Source organism: Vidua chalybeata, chromosome 2 (genome assembly GCF_026979565.1).
Source record: "Vidua chalybeata isolate OUT-0048 chromosome 2, bVidCha1 merged haplotype, whole genome shotgun sequence".
Taxonomy (NCBI): domain Eukaryota; kingdom Metazoa; phylum Chordata; class Aves; order Passeriformes; family Viduidae; genus Vidua; species Vidua chalybeata.
The window spans coordinates 5,703,763-5,730,174 of record NC_071531.1 but is presented as its reverse complement, the minus strand read 5'-3'; the positions used below and the strand labels follow the sequence as shown (position 1 = coordinate 5,730,174).

General features: G+C 43.8%; 1 protein-coding gene across 4 annotated transcripts in view; it reads right to left on the bottom strand.

The window, feature by feature from the left end:
- AGPAT3 (1-acylglycerol-3-phosphate O-acyltransferase 3) overlaps positions 1-3,335 on the bottom strand; it is an 86,904-nt gene extending 83,569 nt beyond the window's left edge. For all 4 annotated transcript variants that reach the window (XM_053933126.1, XM_053933150.1, XM_053933143.1 and 1 more), the window contains exon 1: positions 3,111-3,335. The gene's annotated coding sequence lies outside the window, so the exon portion shown is untranslated. The remainder of the gene's footprint in view (positions 1-3,110) is intronic.
- Between the last annotated feature and the right edge of the window lie 23,077 nt (positions 3,336-26,412).

The following is a 26,412-nucleotide window of genomic DNA, read 5'->3' as shown; positions in this document are numbered from 1 at the left end:
TAAATATACACTGACTTTGGAGGCATCAAAAAAAATACATAAGCAAGGGTTCACTTTCTTTTTAACCATTTGAAATTTGGACCTCTGCAATTAATAAACCAAGTTTGGTACACCAGCAAATTAAACACTTCCTAGACAGCTTGATTTTTCCCACAGGTGCCTGTGTCCTAGTGATAATCAGTCCCTAACTTAGGTGCTGACTCATGCCTGGAATCCTACCAGGATCCTGCATCAGATGGCAAACTGATTTTCATGCAACACATTTAAGAGTATCTTCATCAAGCATGCAGCACAGGCCTGGGGATTAGTGTTCCTTTTCCTTATTTTACCTTGGTTAATATCATGGGTAAAGGAGAAATTTGGATAATGCCTCGAAATATATCTCTATTCCCTTCCTTTTAATTTTGGTAATAAAAAATGTTATCAATTACTTGTTAAGAGCTACCCACAAGCAAAAGCTCCCTGGCCCGAACGTGGAATGCAAGTGTAGACAGAGAGTACTTATTACTGCTGTCTCTGCAGCAGAAGGTAGTAGAACACTCTGAGAAACAATGAAGTCCTAGGTTCGCTTTGGGTTTTGTCATCTCTTTTGTTCTTTATCTCTCAGCACTCCAGGAACCAATTGCCCAGACGCCTGGTCTTTGTTCAGGAATCTACTATAACCAGGCTATGCATGCACTAACCAAGTATGAACACTAAAAACCCAGTGAAAGAACAGGACATTTTTAACCACTCCAGATGATAATTATGTTTCTTCATCAGTAGGCTGGCCATTCTTATCAAGAATTATGTTCTCATAAGCCAAAGCAGCAAGACTGAATGCAACCTTTTTTTTTAATTTGAATACAGTATAGAAGCAGCCTCCCAAATTTTATGGCTATCATAAATTTAGAACAGGTGAACTCATTACAGTTAACAGCAATACTTTATTCACACTAGTTCCCCACAAAATGTAAGCCTCAAATCCAATTATTCTGTAACAGTTTTGTAAGTAAACAAAACACCATTTAGGATTTGAAAACAATGCATCTTTCTGCTAACAGTGGCAGAAAGGAAAAAAAAAAAATGAAGCCAGCACAAGACTATGCAATAATTTCATTTTGTAAGAGGATTAACACAGAGCAGAAAGCTTTAGCTCTGGCTGGGAAAAGAACATATACTTTGTGCTAGTAGAGTTCCCTGTAAGTGGAATTTTGACCGGTTTGTTAATGCACCTCTTCAGAGATAAAAGAAACCACAAGGGGAAGAGGAAAAAACATAAAAACATTCTTTCTTTCTGTTTAACATTACCTCAACTAAAGCCCATTCTGATTTCAGCCCTTGTCAGGCCCAACTTGAGCACTCTCAGCTGAGCTATCTGCAATGCATTGTTAAACTGCACTACAAAGTTGTGATAAGTGGTCCTGCCATTTTTATCATGCTCAGCGGGGACAATCTGGTCAGGTGTTTTTCCTGTGCATGTTGAATTCCAGCTATATTTGGAGACCAACTGTTCTCTGTCCTGCTTTCTCCAATTAACTGTGTGTATAAGGGTGGAGAGGTGAAGGTGGGAATTAGGCAAGAAAGAGATAATGAGACTTTCTTAAGAGTACATAAAACTACTCTTAGAAAAGGCTGAAAACCATACTGAAAGTAATGAGCATAATCTTAGTCATGAAGGCTCAGTAACAATAGATGTGAAAGGGAAAGAAGACTAGAGTACACAAAAGGGAACCAAAAGCCAAGGCTCCTGTGAGTTACAGGAAATATTAGAACATTTACGTTTAAAATCCAAGGGTCAGAACTGTTCGCAGCACAAGGAGTCCTGTAACAGCTCAAAGTTCAACTAAAACTCCATTTAACTTCATCGCCCACAAAGATGCAGTCTTGCAAGAAAATTAATGGAAACCGTACAAGTTCTACTGCTTTGAAAAAAAACCCACATATACCTGTCTGAGATTACTTCACCCAAATGACCTGTGGTTCAAGCACAGTCTCAAGTGAAGAGCATCATCACAAGAGAAACAGTGCCAAGTCAAGAGGAGAGCTTTACCACTCTGCTCCCAAACACGCTTGGCACATCAGCAATTCACTGACAGCAAACATGCCATCTTGGACTCCAGCCTGTTTCCCTCAGAGCAGGAGAGGGGGAAAGGCCATGAAGTTTATTTTGGCCTTGAAATTAATGAGTAAGATAACATGATGAGCTAATGAGATTATATTATGCTGCTTTGAAGAATGAGCAGCAAGATTCTTGGAAACTCTTGACACTTTCCTTTCTCATACTACACAGGCTCCCTGCCTAATCAATGAGGAAATATGAAGATTAAAAGAGGAAAAAATATTGGAGGAGAAGAACATACAAGTGTGGCATCAAACAGGTAACCATCTCAACACAAAAAATTTCCATCAGAAGACAGTGTATTAAAAGCTCTAAGGGGATAATCAGTGTCCTCATTTATTTAGATACCTACACGTTAGGCTAACACCTTAATATATCCATCAGCATCCTCTGAACAGAATCCAGGCACAGCAGCATCTCATTTAGTTGCCTCTCTCAGATCAATAGGGTTTGCTCTTCTCCATTTTGCACTCCCAAGCCGTACACCCGGGTACAGCCCGGCTCTTCCGAAACGGGCTTTCCTTCTTTCTTTCTTTTTGTTTTAAACCACTCCCCCACTTTTTGCCCGTCCGTCCGTCCATCCATCCATCCCTCGCACTCGGCGGGGATCCCAGCCGCCCTCCTCCCGGCAGCGAGCGGCCAGCCTGCGCTCCCAGGACGGCGTCCATCTCTACCCGGGATGGGCAGGACGCGTTCCAGCCGGGACCACTGCGCCCTTCCCCGCACCGCCGCCGTCCCCCCCGCCCCGGGTACCGCCCGCCGGCGCACAAAGCGCTGCCGCCGCCGGCGGCACCGGCACCGCCGGACCGAGCCGGGCTGGGCCCGCCGCGGCTCCTCCCGAGCCGCCGCAGCGGGGGCGGCGCGCCGGGGCCTTTCCAGAGGGATTCCCGGCCAAGCCCCCGGCGTGCGGCAGCGCCGGGCGGGGATGCTGCCCCGGCCGCCGAGGGTCCGCCGCCCGTCTCACCCCCGCATCCCGGTACCCGCGCCTCGCCGGCGGAGCGGCACCAACCTGCAGTCCCCGCCGCCGCCGCCTCCTCCTCCTCCTCTTCGGGAAGAGCCGGAGCTGCCTCTGCCCGCTTCAGCCTCCAGCCCCCGGCGGCGGCGGGCTGGCTCGGCGCCGCTGCCCTCGGGAGGCGGGGAAGGGGCGAGCGGGGCGGGCGGCTGCGGGAGCGTCGCTCATTGAGTGCGGCAGCCCCGGCTGTCGCTGCCGCCGCTCCCCGCAGCCGCTACTTCCTGTGCGGCGATGGTTCAGTTCCTCCCGGGCCGCTGGGGGCAGGAGAGCCGGGGGGCGGAGGAGGAGGAGAGGGGGAAGGTCGGGTCAGATAGCGGGGGCGGCAGCGGCCGCCGCCGCCGCCGCTCCTCCCGCCCGGCTCGGCTCCGCCCCGCAGCGCCCGGCCGGGGCTCGGCGCTGCCCGCGCCGCTGCGGGACGCGCTGCGGCGGAGCCGCCCCCACCCTGCGCCCGCACCGCGCCCGCCCCAGCGCCCATCACCCCGCGCCCCGGTGTGCCGGTGGAGGCCGTGGGGAGATTACCCCGCCCGGGGACGGGAGAGCGGCTCCCGCGCAGCCCCACCGCTCGCCCCGTGCCGCTCACCGGAGACATGGCTCTGGCTCCCGCCGCTGCCCCCGGGGAGCGCGGTCCCTGTGCGCCCGCCCGGCCGGCAGCGCATCCCGCGGCACGCAGGGAGGGAGGGATGCAGGCAGGGAGGGAGGGAGGGAGGTGCCCGCGGGCCCGGCCCCGCCGCAGCCGCCCCGCGGGGCTGGGAGGGAGCGGGCGGCACCCGGCTGCGGTGGGCGAAGCTCCCGGGCGCGGGGGATCTGTGTGCGGAAAGGCGGAGTTGGAGCCGTGGGGGATCGATGACGGAAACTCTCAGCAAGGCACGTAGCGGTGTTAATAAATGGCACAGTCCCGGGGCGGGATGGAGGAGAAGCGATGGAGGCGTGGGGGCTCGGTTGCAGACGTTCCATGCGCTGCAAATCCGTGCCCTGCCGAGGACCGGGCGCGGTGGAGAAGCGCTCCATGAAAAAGGAGCAGGAGCTCACCTGGGCTATTTGATTGGTGCAAATGTGACACCAGCAGACTGATGGTGTGTTTTTGTTCTTACATAACATAAAGGAGCAGGTCGGAACACATCAAATTGCGAGTTCGGTCCGTTTTTCAAAGTTTGAAAAGGAGATGGTTTTGTTTGGAATCATACTCATTCTCCTCAGACAGGATTGCATGCAAGGTCTGTCCTGGCCAGAGAAATTCAGCATGAAGGAGTTTTTATGGGCAATAATGAATTGAGATACGGAGGTCTTCCTCTGCTTTCTTGGATGCAGCATGGGAAGTGTCAAAGCTTGGAAGCCAAGACCTTTTCCTGAAAAAAAAAAAAAAAAAGAAAGAAAAGAAAACTGGAGCATTTAAAAAAAACCTGTTCCTAGCATCATCGTTCAAACACCTTACTGATGCCTCTAAATAATTTGGTATAATCTCCAAGATGGTGAGTGCTTGCAGCTCTTAAAGCTTTTTCTTCAAGATCACATGTGTTCATTACCTCTGAAAGGTACTTCCAGAATACAGATTTTGAGATTAACACTAGGCAGTAACATGGAAAGAGAGGGTCACAGTGTTCTCTGAACCTTATCAATAAAGCAAATATTACCCTCAGCAGCTATGGCAGACCTATATTTTTAAAAAAGTGGATTTAACTGTGTTTTAGGTTCCAAATGTTCTCCCTCTTTTGTCTGTGATATATGACATTCAGAACATCATAACTTGACCTACTTTTGAAAAGTACACACAAGGAATATCTAAATATTTATGTTCTGTGTTTACTTGAAGTGCCATTAAATGCCTTTATTGCTGTGCTTTTACTGCCATCCCAGAACTCTCATCTGGTTTCCAGTTGTAGGATTTATGGCCTTAGGTCAGGTGGGTGTATTCCTTTTCCTTCCCTCTCTGTCCTCCAGCACAGCCTCCTCCTGGCAGTCCTGACAGCCTCATGTAATGCTGCTCAGCCCACGCCGCCTTGGCCAACCACAAACCCTTTGGCTGATCTCCTGTGCTGATGTGGCTTTACAGGAGGCTGCATAAATTCCAGCAGCCTCCCTGGCTTCCTGGAGAACGTCACAGGTGTATTTCAGACCTCCCATGGAATGGAGACAGGACAAAGGCAATTCCTTTGCGGTTCCTCTGAAGTGCTGAGCCTCCTCTTTGTCTTCATTTTCCACACAGGTATTTGCAGCTCATTTTTTCCTGAAACTTTTGTGTTAGGAGAAGGACGCTCATAGAGTAGTGCTTCAATTTTTTTTTTCTCTGTGTGAATTTTAGTGTACCTCACAAATCCTTTTCCAGATAAGAAGTAGCTCATTCAGAGAAATGGTCTCATAGAAGTAGCTCATGACAGTTTGACTGCAGAAACGGAGCATGATGTAATTCTTCAGTCAGAAAAATACTCAGATTGTATCACCAACAGGACGACAATTAAGCTTGCCTGACCTGTTTCTGATCTACCCAAATTTTAACTACAGTATAAAGTATAAATTCCCTATATTATTACATACTGGCAGACCTACTTTGCAGTGCTTATTGTGTCCAGTGAGAGTGTTGTGAACATAAAAATCAAATTATCAAAACTAAAACCTGAAAGGATGATGCATTCACAGGGTATTTTAGCATAAGACAGATAAAGAAAAAAAAATAAAAAGGAAGTACTTTTAGAGTTTAGAAATAAAAATGGTGAACACGGAAACAGCTTTTTAAAAATCCCCAAAGGTAGGATTACTTACACAAACTTACAAAGTTTGCCAAGAAATGAGTTTCCTTATTCCTGCTCTGCTGTGTTCTGACATCTTCTGGCAAATGACATCTTCTCTTCCTCAGCACTTAAGAGAGCTCTCTGAAGTTCTGGCCATTACCTCTGGGGTGAAACTGAGAGCAACTCTCCTGATAATTATCCATTATCATCCCCAGGATTTAAACAAACTCTTCCACGGAAGGATTTGCTGTGTGCATGAAGCAAGATTTCAAATAAAGCACTAGTAACCTTTTCAATTGAGCAAAATCCCCTTAACACATCAAAGCAGTCGAAATGTACTTAAGAGCATGAGTGAAGCAGCTGTTTCAGAGAACCCCAACAAGTCTGCAGGATATCCTGGAAAGAAAGTCTCCTGCACTGATCTTCCCTTGTCAATTTTTCTGAAAGTGTGAATATAATCAGAAGCAGATCTTCTGTCCATTTGAAGACACTCTCTTAGTACCTATTTCACCTGCTAGAGCCCCTCCCTCCCCAGATCTCATTCTGGCTTCTCAAACCATTGGTTAGAAATCACTGGAGAAGGTTTTCATATTAGTTTTCAGTACTGAACTGTGTCTAAGGCGTGTTCAACACCCTGGTGCAAAGGCAGCTCCTCGTTGTTTCCAGTCAAGTGCAGAGAAGCCCCAGTTCCCATCTGGAGAGAGAAGAATCCAGACAATCACTGGCATATTGATACAGCAGGTCCCGCACAAGCTGCTGAATGGTCAAGGACTCTTAAAGCTGACATTGGACAAGGGCTCATCTATTCTTCAAAATTCAGGGGTGCTCCAGCAAGCACAGATGTACAGCTTTGGTCACATGTGTGAAGCACAACAGCAAGAACACTCATTTTCTAGTGTTGACACATCCTGTCCTAAATTTAAGCTCTAATTAATTTGAGGTCTCAAGAAAAAACACATGCTGACACAATGCATTAATGTGCATGGGATACAAAAGATGGAGAAAGCCAGAATTCATCTCCCGAAGTCGTTAATGCTTTAAATCCAACCTAACTGAATATCGGCTTAGCTTGCCAAATGTTCAGCATTGCCTTCTACTCATTGATGCAAAATTCCCTGTTTTGTTGTGCTCCTGGCAGGGTTGTGCAGCTGCTAATGACAAATGGAACAGAAACCTGTACTATGAGCACAGCTTTCTACCAGTTACCTGAAAACTAATTGCTGTTAGAGCTGAAATTTCTTAATGCATAAAACTTTTTTTTTCCCCCCTTTGGAAAAGTGTAGTCAGCTTTCATTTGGCCATTTTTGAGTTACACAAGCATAATTACAAAGGCTTCCAGTACGGTAGAAGAAATGACTAGAAATAAAGAAGCTGCAAGCTAAAAATACATATATAGAGGGCATTTCAGAAGGGACTGCTGATTTGGAGTGGCCAGCTTTTCAAAAGCTGTTGAGTTTGTATAAGCAGTTCCCTTCCAGATGTCTCTGTTGTACATATGCTTGGGTTTTTTCTCTCTCTCTCCTCTCAGATTTAGTGTTAGCTCAATTAGGAATGAACTCACAAAGACTGATAGAGTTGCTTATGAGACTGGAACACAGGAATTCCTGTTTTAGGAATGCCAGATGATTTTAGCCAGAGGTGACATCCCTAGATTTTCATCTCCATGTGCAGAGTTTAAAAAACTTCATGCAACTAAACAGAATTTAAACAGGAAACTTAGGCCCCTCTGTGAGGTGGGAGGTGTGGAAGGCAACTTAAATTCCTTTTGTGCACTTTAAAGGCCTAAGTGCTGTTGTGGTTGGAAATGAACTTTGAATCATATTAAATCCTAGTGTAGTTTAATTTGGATATTCCTGATGCCTTGTACATATATTTGTATGAAATCTTAATGAAAATACGTATTTCCAGCAACAGATAAGTATGTGCATATGCTTTACTTGTCTGTATCTTTTTAAAGGGTGATGAAGTTTAAAAGATAAATAAAAAGTAACGTTAAAGTGTTTCATTGGCAAGAATTAAAGAAAATCAGTATTGTCTCTTTTCCACTGGAAAATTAATTCTACTTCTTTACAGAAAAGTCTTCCAATACAAAAATCACATGATGCTGGGAAATAGGTCATGCTGCTCAGGGAAGAACAAAACCTTGCACAATACAAACACACAATACACATTTTGCTGTAACTACAATCCCTACACTTTCTCTCAAAATTTAATTTGTTGTCTTTGGGTGCTCTGAGGTGAATTTCAGTTCTGTTCTTCTTACACACCACTTGGAGCTGAACCAAGCACTCTTGACTTACACTGAAATTGCATATTTTTGCTTGTAGTCTAGGGGCCGTGTTTTGTACATATTTTTAAGGAAAAAAAGTGCTCATTAATGTCAGTGGGAGCTTTTCTGTACAAAGGAAGCAGAATCACAGTCCTATACGTAATTGAATCTGAGGAAATACTGGAAAAACACTATTTTGGTTTAACCCCTCTTAGCAGTATTTATTCACTCCCTCTCTTAGCAGTTTATTTTCAGCTTCAGGAGCCTGAGCAGGGCTCACTGTCCCAGCCAGACCTGTTTCCCACTGATAACACAGGCAGCCCAGGGAGTGTAAACATCTGTACTTTAGATGCTGAGTGGGAAATGAATCCAGCACATGCTGTGTTGTGGCTGCAGAAGTGTGGATCTGGAAGGGACCCTGGAGATCACTTAGCCCAGTGCTCATTTATCTGGTCCAGGAGCTACATAACCACTTCAGATAAAATTAAGGAGTCTTGAAATGCACCCATTAAGGTTTTTGTTTACCAATAGAAAGCCTTGGGTTCAGCTTTGAGTGACTCTTTACTTGGTTTCCTTTAATGAACTGATTTTCTTGCATGCATGTAGGTCTGATCCTGAGTTTTAGTGTCCTGTTCCATCACCCACCTTCTGACAGATCATGAGCTGTGCCCAGTCCCCAGATTACAGAGAAAAAAAGGGTTCATCTATAGAAAACATCTATACAGAGAAGTAGGATGGGGTAATGAAAAGCCCACTAAACACACATGGTCAAGGAAACAGAAGGAAGTTCACTGGGGATTCTTAATTCTGAATTTCCTGGTGTTTGCCACAGACACAGGAAATTGATTTGACACTGTTTGAGTCTCTAAAGTAATTCTGGAAGCTTAGTCAATTGATTTCCCTTTGCATTGCCAGAATGGTGGACCTGGGCCAAAATGTGAATGCAAATTAGGTCCCTCAGCTTTGGGAATGCATCAGGAGAGGTTCTCTGCCAGCCACAGTACCTTGCTCTCTAGAGGCACTCACACACTGCTCCGTTTTGCTGTGTTTATGGTGGTGGTCAGCACTGCAGGCAGTGCCTCCAGATTTACAGCTGAGTGTTGACAAACCACTGCACCTATTTCATGCACTGCTCCAATAAAATCCTCCTCACTCAGAGCTAAGCTTTCTTCTGGTTTTGGCCAGAGCTGCTGGCAGGCCGCCCTGTTATGTATAAACATGTAAACCACAAAAAGATAAAAGACTGCATTGTGCCAGATCCCTAATATAGATGAAAACTTGATTGCATACCTCTGTGAGGAAGAAGTTGCTTTTTTTCCAGTTTTTGGAAGCATTTGCAGTTTAGTAAGCTGCTATTACATGGAAGGGGATGTGCTTTCCTATCATGGTTTTGATTTACTTCAAAATGCTTTTCTGGAGTAATCGATTGCTTTGCCAGCCTGAAACTCAATGAACATGGTTTTAAAAGGGCAAAGATTTAGTGGTGCTGCAGTCTGCACCATAAATCTCTGTTGATTTATTAATGAATGAATGAAGCTAGAGATGATTGTCCAATATTATCTGCCATCATTGTTTACAATCCCTGATTTATAGGCCTGACTCCTTGTTTTCTCAGGTGTGGTTTGATGATGCTTCTGGAGTCAGACTGGCACTGTGACAATACACCCAAGAGGAAAACCAGCCCCTATTTCTGCCACAATTAATTTGTAGGTACAGGTACTAGATAAGCCCCCAAGCTCAGGTGGGAACTAGTAACCAGGTTGTGGCAACATTTCTCTTAGTCAGGCTTGTTTGTATGGTTTTCTCTATGTATTAATCTCTATACATGAGTAATTTTCCCCACACAATGAAGTGAAAATTGAATGTCATGCTATCTGTTTGGTCTGTACATCTGTTACTGGTGCTCTGTTTTGCAGAATGGTGAATTTTTCTACATTTTTTATTGCAGATTTCAGCGTCATTGTCACATTTCTGAGGCTAAGAGGAGAAGAGAAAGGAGCAGTGGACATCCCTCCCTGCAAGAGCATGGAAGGCATTTGTAATTCACAAAGCCTTAGAAATCCCATGGCTGATGTATTGCTGCTTCAAAGCCTACATTCATAAAATGCAAGTTTGGAGAAATGCCAGTTCCACCGTCATGTTACAACCTGGACTTGGCAGAGCTGGGAATCCAGATTTGGTGTCATCAGCAGTGCTTCAGCACATCTACAGTTGGGAAGAAATGTTTGGATGTATTTGTGTCAGAAGAGAAAAGCAGCAATTACTGATAAGGAGTCTCTGAGACACATCCAAGTGCATCATCACATGAAGCAGCCTCTCTCTTCTCAAATGAAAAAAACAAAAAAAAACCAAAAAAAAACCACAAAAAAAAAAAAAAAAAAAAAACAAAAACCAAAAACCCCAAAGCAACTATATTTGAAAGAACCAGGGATTATTCAAGTGCTGGTAAATGTAATGCACAGTGACCAAATGCCCAAGTAAAGGAATCTGGTGGAAAGGAAATGAACAATTGGTGCTTCCCAAGTTTCCTATGAGAAACTGGGGCTGTAAAAGCCTGCTATGATTGTACTTGCTCCCATGTATACACTGAGAATGAAGAGGTCATTATAGTGAATTAAAAGTGGGATTGTTAGTCTGGAGTGTAGATTGGAATGTGCCCTTAATGCAAACATCTTCTGGTCAGAAATAGGATATGCATTAATCCAAGTGCAAGAACTGTGACTGACTTGACTATGAGACTTATGCCTCTGTGAAATCATATATATATATGTCAGTATTTAGAGGATTCATGGAAGAAACACTTCCCATTGTAAATTAGAGAATGGATTTGAGGAACTACCAAACATCCTTGTTAAGACAGAGGAAAAAAAATTACTTTCAGGTAACTTGTTTGGAAAATGTTTGCTATGGATTATCTGTTGGTAAAAACATAGCTGACATTTTAGAGCTCAAACCAAGCAAATAAAAAGCAACACAGAGGCAATAAATTCTGAGCAGAGCATAATCATGGCAAAGAACTGACTTCTCTAGTAACACCCTGTGAATCACTGTGAGGAAAAGGACAGGCAGAAGAGAACAGGAGGCCAGCTGAAACCATCCCAGGAAATTGCTGTGCAGTACAAACTGAATCAAATCAAAAGGATGAGTGGATAAGTGCAGACCTTCCAGAAGTGTATTAGCACAGAAGGGAAGTGGTAGATTTCACATGGCATTTGATATCTGCCAGGAGATACCAATAAAGGCACTGCAAGAAGCAAAGGAAATTCTTCTTCTGTAACACACCAGTAAGACACAGTCTGAGAACCAAGACTGTATAGCCCTATTTACAATCCAGGATTCATCAAATTATCACTTGAGAATGGAGAAGAGTCTAGTGAGAAGCTGCATGGCAAAGATCACTGTCCCAGACATGAAACCTCACCAAAAACCACTGAGAGGAAACAGATTCTGAAATCAGCACAGGAGCCATACACAGATGTGCTGCTTCACACGTTCTCCAGGATGAGGGACCAAATCAAGCCTCACTAAAGGCACAGAAGCCTTGGATTCAGCAATGCTGTGCTGCACTGGAATATTGGAAACTGCTGCTGCTTTCTTCTTGTTTTTCTGAAACACAACCTTGGGCAAGACTCCCTGACAACAATAGTAATAACAGCAACAATAATACAAGTACCCTGATTGTCGGAGTCCAGGACATCCCTCTGGCTGCCCTGGCTGTCTCCAGACCCTGGCAGGGGGCTCAGAGACCCTGGCACGAAGTCAAAAACACCTGTGGCTTCCATTTTAGCCCGTGGAAAAAGCTGCCAACTCTGTATGAGGAATTACAAGCTACAAGGGTTTGAGTAGTGTGGTAGTTGGATTGACACAGGGTGAAAAAGTAGAACTTTAGGGTTTTAAAATAAGGGGTTCAAGGGGTCAAGATGGAGGAATTTGGGTGTGTCCTGGCCTTCTTCTTGTCCTCCATGTCTTGGTGTGATGGTGACACTTTTCTATTGGTTTAAGGTAGAGACACATTGTCCAACATAAATGATAGATATTGGCACATTATTGTAAACACAGTACACGTAGTTTTTAGAATAAAATGTGAACACCGCCCTAGAGGGCAGACAGAATGCCATGGCCGACTTGCTAGATGGAGCTCAGCAGGTCAGAGAAAGAATGTTATAGATAAGGAAAAATAAACAACCTTGAGAAGCTGATCCTACACATTTCAGACTCCTTCTTTGGCTGTGAAACAAGGACTTTTACAATCTTGGGGTCATGCCAGCACCCAGACCCTGAGACCTGATGAGGGGCTCTTGGGACGAGACACAGCTTGTAGGTGTTTCTGCAGTCAGCAGAGCCTCGGGAGCCCTGCTACTGACAGACTTCTTGCAGGCGTGGATATCAGGGCAGTTCCCACTAGGAACTGTGGCATTCCCACATTGCACTGCAAAGTGCAGTGGCTCTGGACACTGCAAGACTCTTGCCTGTGCCAAATGTGGGTGCAGGGAGAGCCAAGAGACAGGGATTAACTCCAGACACCTTTTGCCCCACAGCAGTCACCAGTGTGCCTGGAATGGGTGCTTGGAAGTGAGAATCTGGAGACAGCTGCGTGGTGTGTGCACTGTTTGTTTTCAATTAAGGTTTGGAGGAGAAGAAAAACAACAATATTGCTGGAAGTATGCAATATTGTATCATTGTAGTGTCTTGCAGTGTACATTATGGGCATTCATCAAGAAAGAGTAATATTCCACTTGTGGTGCATTTAAGCATGAATATTGGTACTTGTATTGCAACTTTGCCTTCTAACTATGACTATGTGAAGCTCAAGCATGTTTGCACCAAATACATTTGTCACTGATGGGAGGAGGTTGCCATAAATGCATTAATTACTAACTGATAGACCGCTACAAAGAGAAAGTGGTTATATCTAAAACAAGCCTAAAAATATAGATGTCTCCAAGAAGCATCTTTAGAATTTGCTGCCTTCAGTGATACCAAGAGCTGATATTTTGAAACTTATCTCATCAGCTGCATGACCTTTTAAGAGTGAAAGTGTGCTCTGGCTTTGCTGCAGTTGTATTGTCATCTCAACAGAATTCCATGTCATCAAAACATGAAACAGGTAAAAAAAGTGAATACCTGGAAAATATTAAAATCAGCAGCTGTTCAGTTCTGGAATAAGTGTAGCTGAAAGATTTTCTTACCCAGTAGCTGAATAAAGTCTTGGAAAATTCTAAAAATATGAAGAAGGTCAATTACTTGAGCAATCAGAATACCTGAAAAATACTTTCTGAAGATTTTAAATTAGAGGAAGAGAGTGAGTAATCATTTGTTTGTCTAATAATTTAAATGAAGGCAGGTACCAGAGAAGGTTCTAGGCAAATAAATCACAGATGTGAAATATTGACTTCCCACATATTTTTCAGTTTCATTCTTTATCAAAAGTGCTTGGCATGAATTCATATAAAAATAAATTTCTTTTTTTAACTGTCATTATATCACTCAGCACATTAGGAATGCAAAAATTAAGCATTTGGATAAATGTATGTTAGGGCAGGTAGTTAATTTAGTAAGTACATACACAGATCTTGTTTACAAGAAAAAACGTCTGACAGTGTAAAATTATGTATGATTGCAAAGCGATCTGTTTTAATGGCTTTAATGCAATAATAACCAACTTCTTCAAATGAAATAGCAAAAGGATGAAGGGCTAAAAAAAAAAAAAAAAAAGCTTAAGATTGAGTATATGAATCAGCAAATATCCAACCACTTAAATGATGATTGAAGTGACTAGAATTCTTGGGTACTACAATTTCCAACCCATGAAAAATTTTTGCCTATAAGAAAGGCCTTTTTTTTTCCTTATACAGAACTTGAAATGGGAATATTCCCCACAGCAGAGCTTTTAAAACTCTAGCTGTTGAAATGTAAACATAGGATACAGACACACACAGAGCCCTGAAAATATGCAGGTACATTTTGCCTGACTCACAGCTGCCCAGTTACTGTTCAAGAGAGAAAAAAAAAATGTATTTCAGTGGCAACAAAACACAAAGGACAAGCAAATCCTTCTGGTTTGGAACCTGAAACAAGCAAAAAAAAAATCCTTGTGTCATAGATCAGCATGCATTTGTTGCCTGAGTGTGCAGACCAGCTTTCCAGTCACAGGGCTAACTGAAAGTATGAGAAAGGAACAGAGCAGAAATTAATATCTTGATTTTTCTTTTTTTCCAATCAACAAGATATTACCTCCTTACAATATATTCCATCCACCACACAGCTTACAGAACAAGTACTGATGATTAGAGTGTTTCATAAGGCAGTCTGAACATGGGTTCTTGAGAAAAACTATAAAAGTTGCCATTTCCAACTGGGAGACAGCTCATTAGAAGGCATGAGATCAGCTCAAATTATGCCAAGAGGGAGAAGGAAGAGAGCAAAAAAATCCCAAGGTAGACTGTTATAAGTATGGATTATTTGCCTTGCTTTAAATTTAAGACATATTTAACAAAGGGAATGTTTTCTGTTACTCCTTGGAGACTTTAAAAATAAATCTACTCTGCTTTCTGTAATTTTTCCTTGGTTTTAATTGCTCAGGACTCCAGGGTTCTGCTGTGGTAGCAGTCTTTAAATCAGTGACTGATGCACACCAATATCTCAATGTTTATTTACCTACCTCTGAACTTGGTTAGAGGAAGGTAAACAATCTTTCTAGGTTTTAGTGGTAGTTAATTATTTGATTGTAAAGAGCAGTGAGGCGTCTGTGCCTGAAAAAATGCCTCCTGTGCCTTTTGAGTGGCTTCTAAGTAAATCCTCCCACGTCTCCCTGGTGGGGCAGCCTCACTGGTTAAATGGAAAGGCAACCCTAAATTCACTCTGATGCCTCAGGTTTAGCTTTTATATTTTGCAGGTTCTATTCTGCTTTAGTGTGTAAGTCTAGGCTTCACATAGGGGATGACAAGCTCTTTTCACAGAGTAGGGAGACAAAACAATTCCTCCTCCAGCTGGGCACCAAGGACAAATGATCCAAATCTCAGGCCCAAGAGCACAAACAGCGTGGGCTGGAGAGAGAAAAACAAGGATGGAACTGCATGGGCTAAAGCTGGAATGGGACAATGAACTGCAAGGTGCAAATGGAGCAGAACTGATCACAGTGAGAGCCCCCGGGAGCGCTTGTGCATTTTGGGACCATTTTGGTTCCTGTTGGGTGCAGCCCTGGCTGGGCTCTGGTGCTGCCCAAGGTGGATCCATGGAGGCCTTTTAATAAATCCCTGCTTTATTCTTTAACTCTGTCCAGTCTCTGTTCTAGGTCAGCTTTCACAAGGCATCAACTCAAGGATGTTCAGTGTGCTGAACCCACCCTGCCCTTCCTTTCTAGCTGCTGCCAGCTCGGTTGTGTCACCCAGCAGTGCCCCACAGCCTTGGCCCTGTCTCCAGTCCATACAGACAGCCCTTGTTTATTGGGAAGGGGGGATACAGACACTCTAACCATGGATGTCTGCATGGAAAGGGGTTTTTTACCTTCCTTTACCTTCCTTTAGCTGGTTTTTACTCAAACTTGCTCCTTGGCTGTGATTAGGAGGTGCAGCAGGCTTGAGTGGCTTGGGTTTGGGTTTTTAATAGGTTTTCAAAGGTTCAGCAGCAATGTTGGACCATCAAGTGCTGTACCTGTGTCAGGAGTTTCTGGCCATCACCATCAGATGATACAGAAGAGAGGAGTTTTCCTTAAGTTATGCTTTTAAATGTCACCAAGATAAGGGAAAATTCCTGTAATCTTGAATTAAAGTTTTTTTTTATCCTCACTGTCTCAAGATCATAAGCATTTATGATCATAATAGATAGACACACTTAACTGTTGCCTTTGCAGCATTAAATTTTACAGCTGCTGCTTGCAAAATCTACTGTTCAAAGTAGTCTGAATTTATTAAGTCAAGGGTTTAAGGGCTGCTTCTGTCCAGAAAAAAATAAAACAAAACAAAAGAACTAAAACCCAGCAATACAGCCAGGAAACGATTAAGACAGGTCTGAAGAAAGCTTAGTTCAGTATAATTGCCTTGTCAGAGAGAGGAAGGGAATGTCATGTTCATGTTGCTTCCTCTTCCCCTAAATCAAGAAATGGAATTAAGTGAAACTGATGCAATCAGGGCTCTGATTTGGTGTTTGTGCAGCTGTGTCAAGCAGTGGCAGCTTTAATCTCTGCCTTGCCATGACACAGGCTGTGCAGGAGGCAGCTCCAAGGAGCTCTCCAGTACGACTCCACAAAAAAATTCCCCCCTTCTCCCTTTATTTCTTCTCCATTTTGCCTACATTCAACACTTTGCATGATATCCTATAATATGTCAGAAAATATGCAAAAATATTTACAGTAAATCTACACAGTATATGGCAGATTTTTTGCCATTTCCCTAAATTCACCCACTAGTTAAAATCAAAATAAAGTCCCCATTAAAAGGAAGGGCAGAGGATGCTTTCTAAGCACCAATGTCCTCCCAAATTCAAGGTGCAGAGGAATGAATCACAAAGAGAGGAGTGCAGGGAGGTGGCCTTGGCTGCCAAGGGGACAAGGTGGTGTTTTGTGTGGTGGGGGTGTATGGTTTTTTGGGCCCCAAGTTGAGTTACTCCCTGGGGGCTCCTCTGACAAGGGAAGCTCTCTTGGAGTAGTTCTGTGTCAGGAACGAGAGACACATTGGACTTTTTCGGTCTTCAGCTTCTCTTTATTGTTATCTTATCAAAACTTCAGTCCGCTGTTTGTACTAGACTCTGCATGTAGGAAAAACAGCACAAACGTGGCTAACAATCTCTTGTTACAAGGCCTTTTAAGCCTAATCTAAAGCTAAGCTACTCAATTAAGAAGTGACACCTAGATTATTTTTCTTTTTAACACAATAACTGACCCCTCAAGACCCACAATGCGGAATTCTCTGTTTAATTGTAAGATACCACCCAAACCCATGAAGAAGAAGGAAGAAGAAGGAAGAAAAAGGAACTCAAGACAACACCCTGTACCCTCCATCTTGTTCCTATCTACAACATACTAAAAATCCTAAAACCTAAATTTCTCACCTAAGTGACATACTGTACTACTCTGTATAACCCATTTCACACTTTTGTGGTCTCTAGTTTATCTTAAAGTTTTGGAAGCTTTCTCCATGAATGAGGGTCAAAGTCAGTGCTTCTCTGGGGGTCAGAACCCCTCAGAGCAGACAGAGAAATATTCCCTATGCCCTGGGTTTCCACAGGGGTGACCAGAGGCCCACATGCTGAGGTGGTCTGGGGAATCCTGCACAGCCAGAAGTCATTATTAGGAAGCAAATAAAAACTGATGATACATTTGATCAAAAAGAGGGGAGGGTGGTATGGGATAAAACTGTTGATTGCTCAAGGGAAACCTTGAGGCAGTCACGACTCCTTTCAGAACAGCAATCTGACCACCCAAGAGAGGTGATTGGTGTTCCAAAGTTCACTCTGTCAATAAGGAAACCAATTTCCTTCCCAAGACAAACACAGGGACCACAGAAGTCCTGCTCTCCCTCTCCTGGGGCTGAGCCAGTCTTCCAAGGTGCACTGGTGCACACCAGCAGTAGTCTCATGTGACATTTACAAATTTTCGGGACTTTAGACCAATTTAGAGGCTGAATAAAAATAATTTCTGAATCAGGAGCAGGAGTGCAGACAGCCACAAGCTCTGGAAGCCATGCAGACCTTGCAAGTGAAGGATTCAGTTGCAGACAGAAACCTGTGCAGAGTGGCTTCACTGCAGCTGAAGGAGAACCTGTCCTCAAGGGAAGTAAACCTGACTGAATTGTTCAAGAGGGCAACCTGGTGTTAGCTAATGGCAAAGAAGAAACACCAAACAGGCACTGGGTTAGCACAAATTCATGTCTGAGGAGAAATTTCATCAAGGCACATGACAGGAAGAATGTCTTGTTTTCTATAAATCAGCTCTTGATGACTGGGAAATAAATGAGATTTGGGATTTCTTAAGTAGCTCAGCCTGTTTATCTTAATAAGGAGAGAGTGATAATGATATGATAGGCTGTAAATATCTACCTACAGGGGAGCAGAAATCTGATTAGTGAAGGCTCTTCCACCTACCAAACAAAAACATCCAATTGTCTAGATGAAGCTATAAACTCAAACTAAAAGTGGCATGCAAAGTCTGAAATGTGAGGATAGGTAACTATTACCAAGCTGTACTAATGCTGAATTCCCATTTCTTGAATCCATTAGGAAGCTGTAGCAATGAAATAGTGGATTTCCTACTTCTGTTAATCTTAAAACTAAAAAAAATGAAGGTTATGTTTCTTTGTTGCTTTGTTGGGGTTTTTTTAAGTGGGTTTTCCCCCCAAAATAATTGGTTTAAATAAGATTTTGGGAAGGTAGATTGTGTGGCAGAGATGATTACCCTACATAATCAAAACTCCATGTAATTTATAATCTTCAAATCCCTCTTTTGTGCAAACTCCTCTTTTTAAAGCGCTTAGCAGGGTGTATCACAAGTTAAAGGAGTAAATTTTAGTGGAAACTGCTTGTCAAAACATTGGTAGCCCCTTACCATTGCATCCTCATGGAATCCTCACTTTGAAATCACAAATTTGTGTGAGAAACAGACCCAGAGCTGTGCAGAGCAGCACCAGTAAAATGACAATGTTCTGGAGAGATTTTTTCTCAAGTATATCTAAACAGAAAGAAACTGAAATGATTCACATGACAAAGGGGAATATCTGCAGTTGAAATTAACTGTCACATCCATCAAATCTTGGATTTAAGCCTGGCACTTTACACTAAGCAAGAATTGCTTCCAGATTTCCACCAGTCACGAATTGACAGTCTGGACTAAACAGACCATAATGTGAGTGCTAAGAGAATTTTGATGAAATTGGGCAAAGAATGAAGAGACTTCTAAAAGCTCCACACCTGCTGGTTTAGAAAAAGAAAAGTTTCAGAGGAAGGAAGCTTAATCCAGTCCTGGTATAAGTGAACACAACTTTGGACTCCTGTGGATGATGCAGTCACACACTGAGATGGACAAATAGCGCTGCCCAGTCACAGTGGGAACCTCTCTGGGATCTGCTTTAATTTCTAAAAAATCAGGACAGAGATCCAATAAAAGACCATTTCTGCTCCTATTCTCCCTCTCCATCAAAGGCAGGTAGAAGAACTTTGCTACAGAGACTGGAGTCCAAGGGTTTGGGCAAACATGAGTGACCATCACTGGGATATGAATTATATGTCCACATATAAAAGTAGACTACCAAGACACAGAGAGAATTCTTTGGGTTATTTCCACACCTTATTTTTGCAGCTTTTCAGAACAGCAGCAGAGTTTGATCACTTCTAACAAACATAAATAGCCTTCTTAACATGGTTTAGGTCAAAAGCAGACTGCTTTTATTTGGGGCTTTTTTTGGGGGGGAGAAGGATTTCACATCTGAATTTTAGGGAAACTGATCTGAAATCTCAGGTTAAAGTCACTCTTAATGAGATTTGCTTCCAGACTTGAGGCATTATTGATTGTGTAGCAAGGTTTAAAATGAAATTAAATGCAGTAATTTGCCCCCAGGAAAACTGTGTACAAATGATGTTTCTCCAAGCAAATCTCTACAGTTAAAAAAAAAAAAAAATCCCCATTGCTTAATTAAATCTCTCCCTATGTGACAACATCTTTTTCTCTTTAGAGAGAATTATTTTTGCCTTTGATTTTGAAGTGGAACTGGTGGAACAGCTCTTGTGTGAGCCACAGCAAGCAGCAGCAGTGCCAAAAGCAGAGCTAGGATTTTGCAGGGTTGCTGAGACAGTAGTGAAACTGCTGTTGTGTCGCCTAGGAAGATAAAAATGATGCACTTTTCACAAATTCAGACAAAAATGTGATCGCAGTCGGATTTGAGAAGGAACATTGTATCAGACTGAAGCTCCTTTTCCCCCCTAGTACACTCTGCTGTATTTTGGGATATTTTCTAACATATCTTTTTTCCTCATCTCCCAGAATTGCATCAAACCAGTCAGCTTACAGCATTATACATCAACAGCCAAGGAGAGAAGAGGGAATAAGACATTTCTACCAGCTCCATTTGCAAAGCTCACATGAATCAAAACCAAGCACTGTGGTACTTCCAAGCAGCCCTTGACTGCTGAACCCTGGAGCTTTAACTTGTCATTTAAACAGTGGGGTTACTGCTTGTGTAAACAGCCATGTCTTAGCTCTCTGGAATTTGGGGGGGGGGGGGGGGGAAGTAAAGTCAAACTCCCCTTTTTCTGTCTCAATTAAAAATTCTGTGATTCCCAGGGTGAGAGCCTGTTGGGCAACACCTTCATGGTATTAGCTTTTAGTTCAGCACAATTAATGGGTGATTTGCAGCAATCCGTGCTGATGAGGGCAAGTTCCTCCCTGCTCACTGCCCCAAATCTTGCCCCGGGCACCATCCCTGTCTCTTGGATGTCCCTGGAGCACGCTGCTGTCAGGGTATGAGCCATTCTTTCTCAGGAATATGGGAACCTCTGCCCCAGCTGCTGGAAAATCCCAGCTGGAAGGAGCTCTGGTGGGAAAGGGATCTGCTGGAGAGGGTTCCCACCGTGGGCAATGCACAGAGGAGGCCTTGGAAGGAGAGCTTGCATTTGGGAGCTGCTGGATAAAGAGAGGGCAGCCCATGAACACGCGAGGGGCAGCTGCAGGATCACAGAGCACTTTGGGTTGGAAGGGACCTTTAAAGGTCAGCCAGGAGGGAGGTCCAAGGAGGACACAGAGGAATAGGGGCTGATGTGGGATGAGATTGCTGTGGCATATTAAAAAGGATGGGGGAATGCACGTGGCTGGTGCCCAGAAGCAGCCCAAGCCCTTGGATTTATCCCTGCTCTGTCCCTGCTCCTCTGGGCTGTGCCCTCGGCGGGGACAATGCAGCACACCCAAGCAGAAGGCAATTAAACTTCCTTCTGTACAGCAGCAGGGACTCTCTTTTTAGCTTTAGAAAGCTGCTCTCCAGGGCTTAAATTGAACTTCAGTCTACAATTGAGCAGCACTATGGGGGCTCTGCTCTCGACTGGAGTACCTGGGAATTACTGCAATGTAAATAATAATTTCATAATATTCATGTAAGCCTGTTGTTGGGTTGCAGAGTCACACATCAGAGTTTAACGTGCCTGGCATAAGGCTGCTCATGCACAGTCTTGCAGAGGGTAGAATTGGGAGGGCTAAATAGCTATGCAGGGGTTACTCTGACATTTCTTCTGGGGGTAATATGGGTTTCACTGCCTAGAACTCAGTAGATCCATATGGAGATTCTGCTTTTAAACTGGCTTTTATTCAAGGCTCTTCAGGGAATTTCCCTGCTTTGCTTTTCAAATGCAGTCACAAGAGGAAAGGAAAAATATATCTGAAAAATTTCACTGCTGTGGGATTTTTTTCCTTTCATTTTGCTATAGCTGCATATTATTTCCCTCCTTTGCAAAGTAGCTTTGAAATACACAAACTAAAAAGGGCAGAGAGCATTTATTTTTATTTAGTATTACTACTTACTGCAGAGACTTTATAATTTGGATAAGTTTTCCAGGTGCAACCATGGCCTTCCAGCAGTCAGTAATAACTCTCCACTACCTCTGTGGGACTGAGTGAAGGGAAAGCAATCCGATGGTGGGATATTGTTGGTGTCTCCTCTTTTCCAGAGGAAAACCCAAATCTAAACAAACCTTGTCTTGACTTTTGGTTTTATGCTTGAAGGTCACAAGTCTCAGTTTTGTTTAGGCTGCACATGGACCTGCTTCTAAAAACAGTGGACTCTTCCCACAAGCACATCTGGTGTCTTATCTCTGATGTCCAGGAAACGAGCCTCCCTAACCCTAACCCTAACCCTAACCTAACCCTAACCCTAACCCTAACCCTAATCCAAAAAGAAGATCTTGCCCTGGAACTAGAAATAAAATACTCCAACAGTTCATCCTCGTGCCAAGATATACTGAAGGACTGTTGAAATCAGAGGACTCCAGAGGGCACCAAAGTTACCAAACTGCAACAATGATGGATGTCAGGATGATACATGTTGGTCTTTTGCTCACCTGTGATGATGACTTCCTGGTGGCAGATATTCCCAAATTTGAGTAACAAACTAGAAACCCACCCTGAACTGCAAGGACTGCAGCTGTAACTAGTAAGATTATATTTCTACACTTTGCCTGTTTTGCATCGAAATAATTTTGCATTAATTTCTCTGACTGGTTAACTGCTTTTTTTTCTTTTTCTAATGAGTTAATTCACCTCGTTTGGCAAAATACACGTGCACATTTCAATTTCTGCTTATTTACAACGCTGATGGTATAACTTCATAAATGTCCAGCTTAATTTTGTGGTGAGTTATATGTGGTGGAGGCCACCACAAGAATTTCATTAGCCTCAACTCTAAAGCAGTAACAGTAATTGCTGTAAGGCTATAAAGATTGAGCAGGATGTCATAAAAACACAACAGTGGCAATAAGAAATGTAAATATTTTTTATACCCAGAGACCAGTTAATCTGTGCAGGCAATGTATCATGTTCTATATGTTTGTAATATTTCTCTCCGTGCATCCTAAAGGTAAGAAACTTTAAACTGCAGAAAACTTGACTCTAACTCTCAGCAGGTCACACATCTCCAAAACTGCAGCGTTAATTTGTGCTGCTAATAGTGAACCAATAACTTGTTGAAGAAAACAACTACCAGCAGTGGAAATGTTTGAGTGGAGGCTGGGTGACAACCCACAGTGACACTCACAATCTTTGCAAAAATGACCTGTCCAGAACCCCTCTGGTCAACCTGTGCCAGGGCCTCACCACCCTCACAGCAAAGAATTTCCTCCTAATACCTGATCTAAACTTCCCTCTTTCATCTTAAGGTCATCCCCACTTGTCCTATCACTCCATGCTCTTGGGAAAAATCCCTCTCCAGTTTTTTTGGAAGGTTCTAAGGCTGCTCTCCTTAAGATAATTTGTGCTCTTCAACAGACACCACAATCTCATCACTCCCTTCTTGTGAAGGTGTGTTAGTGGCAGTTCTGTACCCACACTGTCCTGCACAAGCCCTGACAAGTCAGTCTCTTTTTCCTAAGGTAGCAAAGTGTCCTCAGAAAGATGAAAATGCAGGAACTAGTTTCTAGCTCCAAACCTGCCATCCTACTGAAGCAGGACAAGCACTTCTCTGCAGGAGCTCAAATGGTGCCTCCACACACATCGACAAACCTTGGTGGAGTTAGAGACCAAACACCTCCATTTTAATGTGCTTCTGAGTCACCATCCTTGCTGAGGCACAGGCTGTGTGGCTGCAGTTCCCTGAGCTGACATTAAGGAAAATAAACACTGCTCTGAGGGAAGCAGAGCTGAGGAAGCTCAGTTTTCTATGGTCTTGCATCTCCTACCTTCCTTTATCTCCTGCAATTCACCCTTCTCCTCCGATTTCTCCAGCATCCCTCGCAATCTCCTCATCACTGCATCCCAGGGATGTGCTCATCCTACCTCCAGCCTCTTCCCATGCACCAAGTCAGGGGCAGTTCTTGTTGTGGCCAGTCCCAAGCCACAGAAGTGCTGATTGTTTGGACATCTGACCACAGACTGACCCTCCCAAGGTCCAACAGACCCAGTGGCTGCCAGCACAGGCTGCAGTCTTTCCCAGAGGAGGACACACATGGGAACTTCACTGTCTCTATGTCTTGTCACCTCTCAAATTTGGGCAAAACTGGTCGGTTTTGAGGGGGGAATTGGCAGACAAATGTGAGCTCGTGGTCTTTGTGGAGAAAGCAGTAGGGCTTTTGCTGTTATGGTGGTACAGCTGGGCAACACCAAGGCCCAGGGCTGTGGGACATCATGTAGCCAGTCTCTCTGGCTTTCTTTTGCCTCTCTTGTTCTCCTCTTTGCTATAAAGCTTCAGTGTCCATACCAAAAAACTGCCAGACCATGGTTGCACAAGCTCGATGTGATGTCTGTCCTTTTGTAACAGCCCCTCAGGCAGGGCTGACTCAAGTGTCCTCACAGCCTCACGAGAGACAGAAACTGGAAGCTGATCTGACTGCAGGGGGAAAAAAAGGCAAAATGGGGGCAGGCATGGGAGCATCAGAGCTCATGGCAGTAGTGCTTAAACCAGCATCACTTCTAGGAAGTCATTTGTCTGACAGGCCCTGAATTTAGGGTGGGGGCCACTGTAATCACTGCTTGAAACTGAGGTGATAACCCTTGGCCAGGGGAAAAAAAATCAACCAGTGAACCAACAAAAGAAACCAACAAATAAAACCCAAAACCAAAAACCCCACACAAAATACAAGAAGCCCAGGGACATCTTAAAATGTCTGCTGGGAAGTGGTAGGGAATCCAAGTGTACACAGCATGTCTGCCACCAAGGAGAAGTTATTCCTACGTGGAGATTTGTAACAGAAATAAGTCTGGTTGGAATGAAGCACGAATGGAAATGTGTTCCTGAAATCACCAGAAAAAAACCCCAGCAATACAAGGGTTAAAGGAGCAGCCTCTCCAGGACCCAAGGTCAGACAGATAGCTATGATACATTAATGAAGGTGTTTATGTCAACACCAGAAGGTCTGTGCTCAGATAAAAGCACAGCTGGGATGGCTCCTCAACAGCAGATCCCACAGGAGGAGGGCAACAAGATTACAGGTACCTCTAAGAATCCCAAAATAGGGAAGCACAGACAAAGCACAGCGGGTTTTGCTAACAGTCATGAAGGATGAAGTGAGCAAAATTCTGAGGCAAATCATTGCTGGCCATAATTTCTGGCTTCTAAAAGGTATTAAAGGCCCATTCAGACCCAACTGGCCATCACCAATGAGCAGGAGCTGCCTGTGTCTCGTATCTCCCCCAGACATCACTCTGGGCTCTGCTGCTCTGGTTTCCTGCACCTGAAAGCATGGAGATAAACAAATAAAAATGTTCATAGCTCTGAGACCTGATCTGTTCACAGCTCAGCCCCCTCACTCATAGTTTTATGTGCTCCTGAAAGGATTGCACTTACCAGCTGATTTTTTATCTTTATCTGAAGTAGCTGAGCAGGTGGAAAGGGTTTAACAGTTGGTGGCTTTCCAAATCCATCTCTCTCATCTTCCAGGTCTTCTCTTCCTCCTCCTCCTGCTGCTTTACTGGAATGGGTGAGCTGTGTCCCTTGTTCCTGTTTCTCCTCCCTGATCCCAGCTACAGACCACTGTGTTTGGGAAGTGTCACAGAAATGAGGTGACTGATCCTTTTCTCCTAAGCACTTCCCATTCCTGCCTTCATCTGGTGGCAGCAGCAAAAAATGGAGCAGCAAGAAGCCAGAATTCCATCAAGATGACTGAAGCATCAGGCTGTGACCTGTCAAATCCCTCTGAAACCTTCTTTTATTGTCTTCAAAACAAGCACTTCTGCAGAGTCCCTTCTTATGTTCAGTGCCTTCTCTGTTTTGACCAGTTACTAATGCTTAATGTCATTTCCAATATTCCATTCATATAAGACATGAATCCCATTTATTTGGTTATCAGTCATCTATCTCCACTTAATGGGTACAGGGTAATCACAGATCCAGTGGCTCTTCTCTGTTTTTCAGGAAGTGGAAATTCAGAGCCATTAGAAACACAATTTCCATCTTGCTGGGCATCCCCCCATATCTTAATGCAAGGCATGAAAGGGTTTTTACAATGAAGGAGTTAAAGCAGAGTCATGGCATAGCTGGAGCAGGGCAAAGGTATTTAGCAGAGCTCAAAACTGCCAAAATCCACTGTGCAGTGCCCTGCTGCTCACCAGAGTGACCCACAGCTCCCTGGGTTCTTCATGGCTTTTCCCCTCTTCCCTCCTGCCCTTGGATGATCCAGAATTTACCATTTTCTCCTCTTTTTCCTGGAACTATGCCATGTCCCCATCCCTCCCTGTCCTCTTGAAGACTTCCATGACTAATTTGGGACCTTGCAGATTCCTGCCCTACCTGTAAACTTAAGCTCAGGGTTCCTCTTGCTGCCCAGTGTAGTACAACAGCGAGGAGATGAGCCAAAGTCCAGGCAGGAAATCACCTGTGCAAATCCTTATTTGTGTGCCTGCTGGGGGATGTCAAACTCTATATCTGTGCTGCAGCTTCATTAAAACTAAAATACTAGGAGCAGGGGAAAAGCCTCCTGATTTGATCCCACCTTTTCCCCAGATTTACTTTGTGATTGTGTAGAATCACACCCATCTGCCACCCCTTTTGGTAAGAAGAGACAAAAAATTCAGCTGCTATTTGGTCTGCAACCAGCATGAGCTTGCAGAAATGTGAGCAGCCTGGTTTAGGGAAAGGTTGTGTAAGTGCAAACTTATGGTTCACAGTAGTCAGCAAGAAAT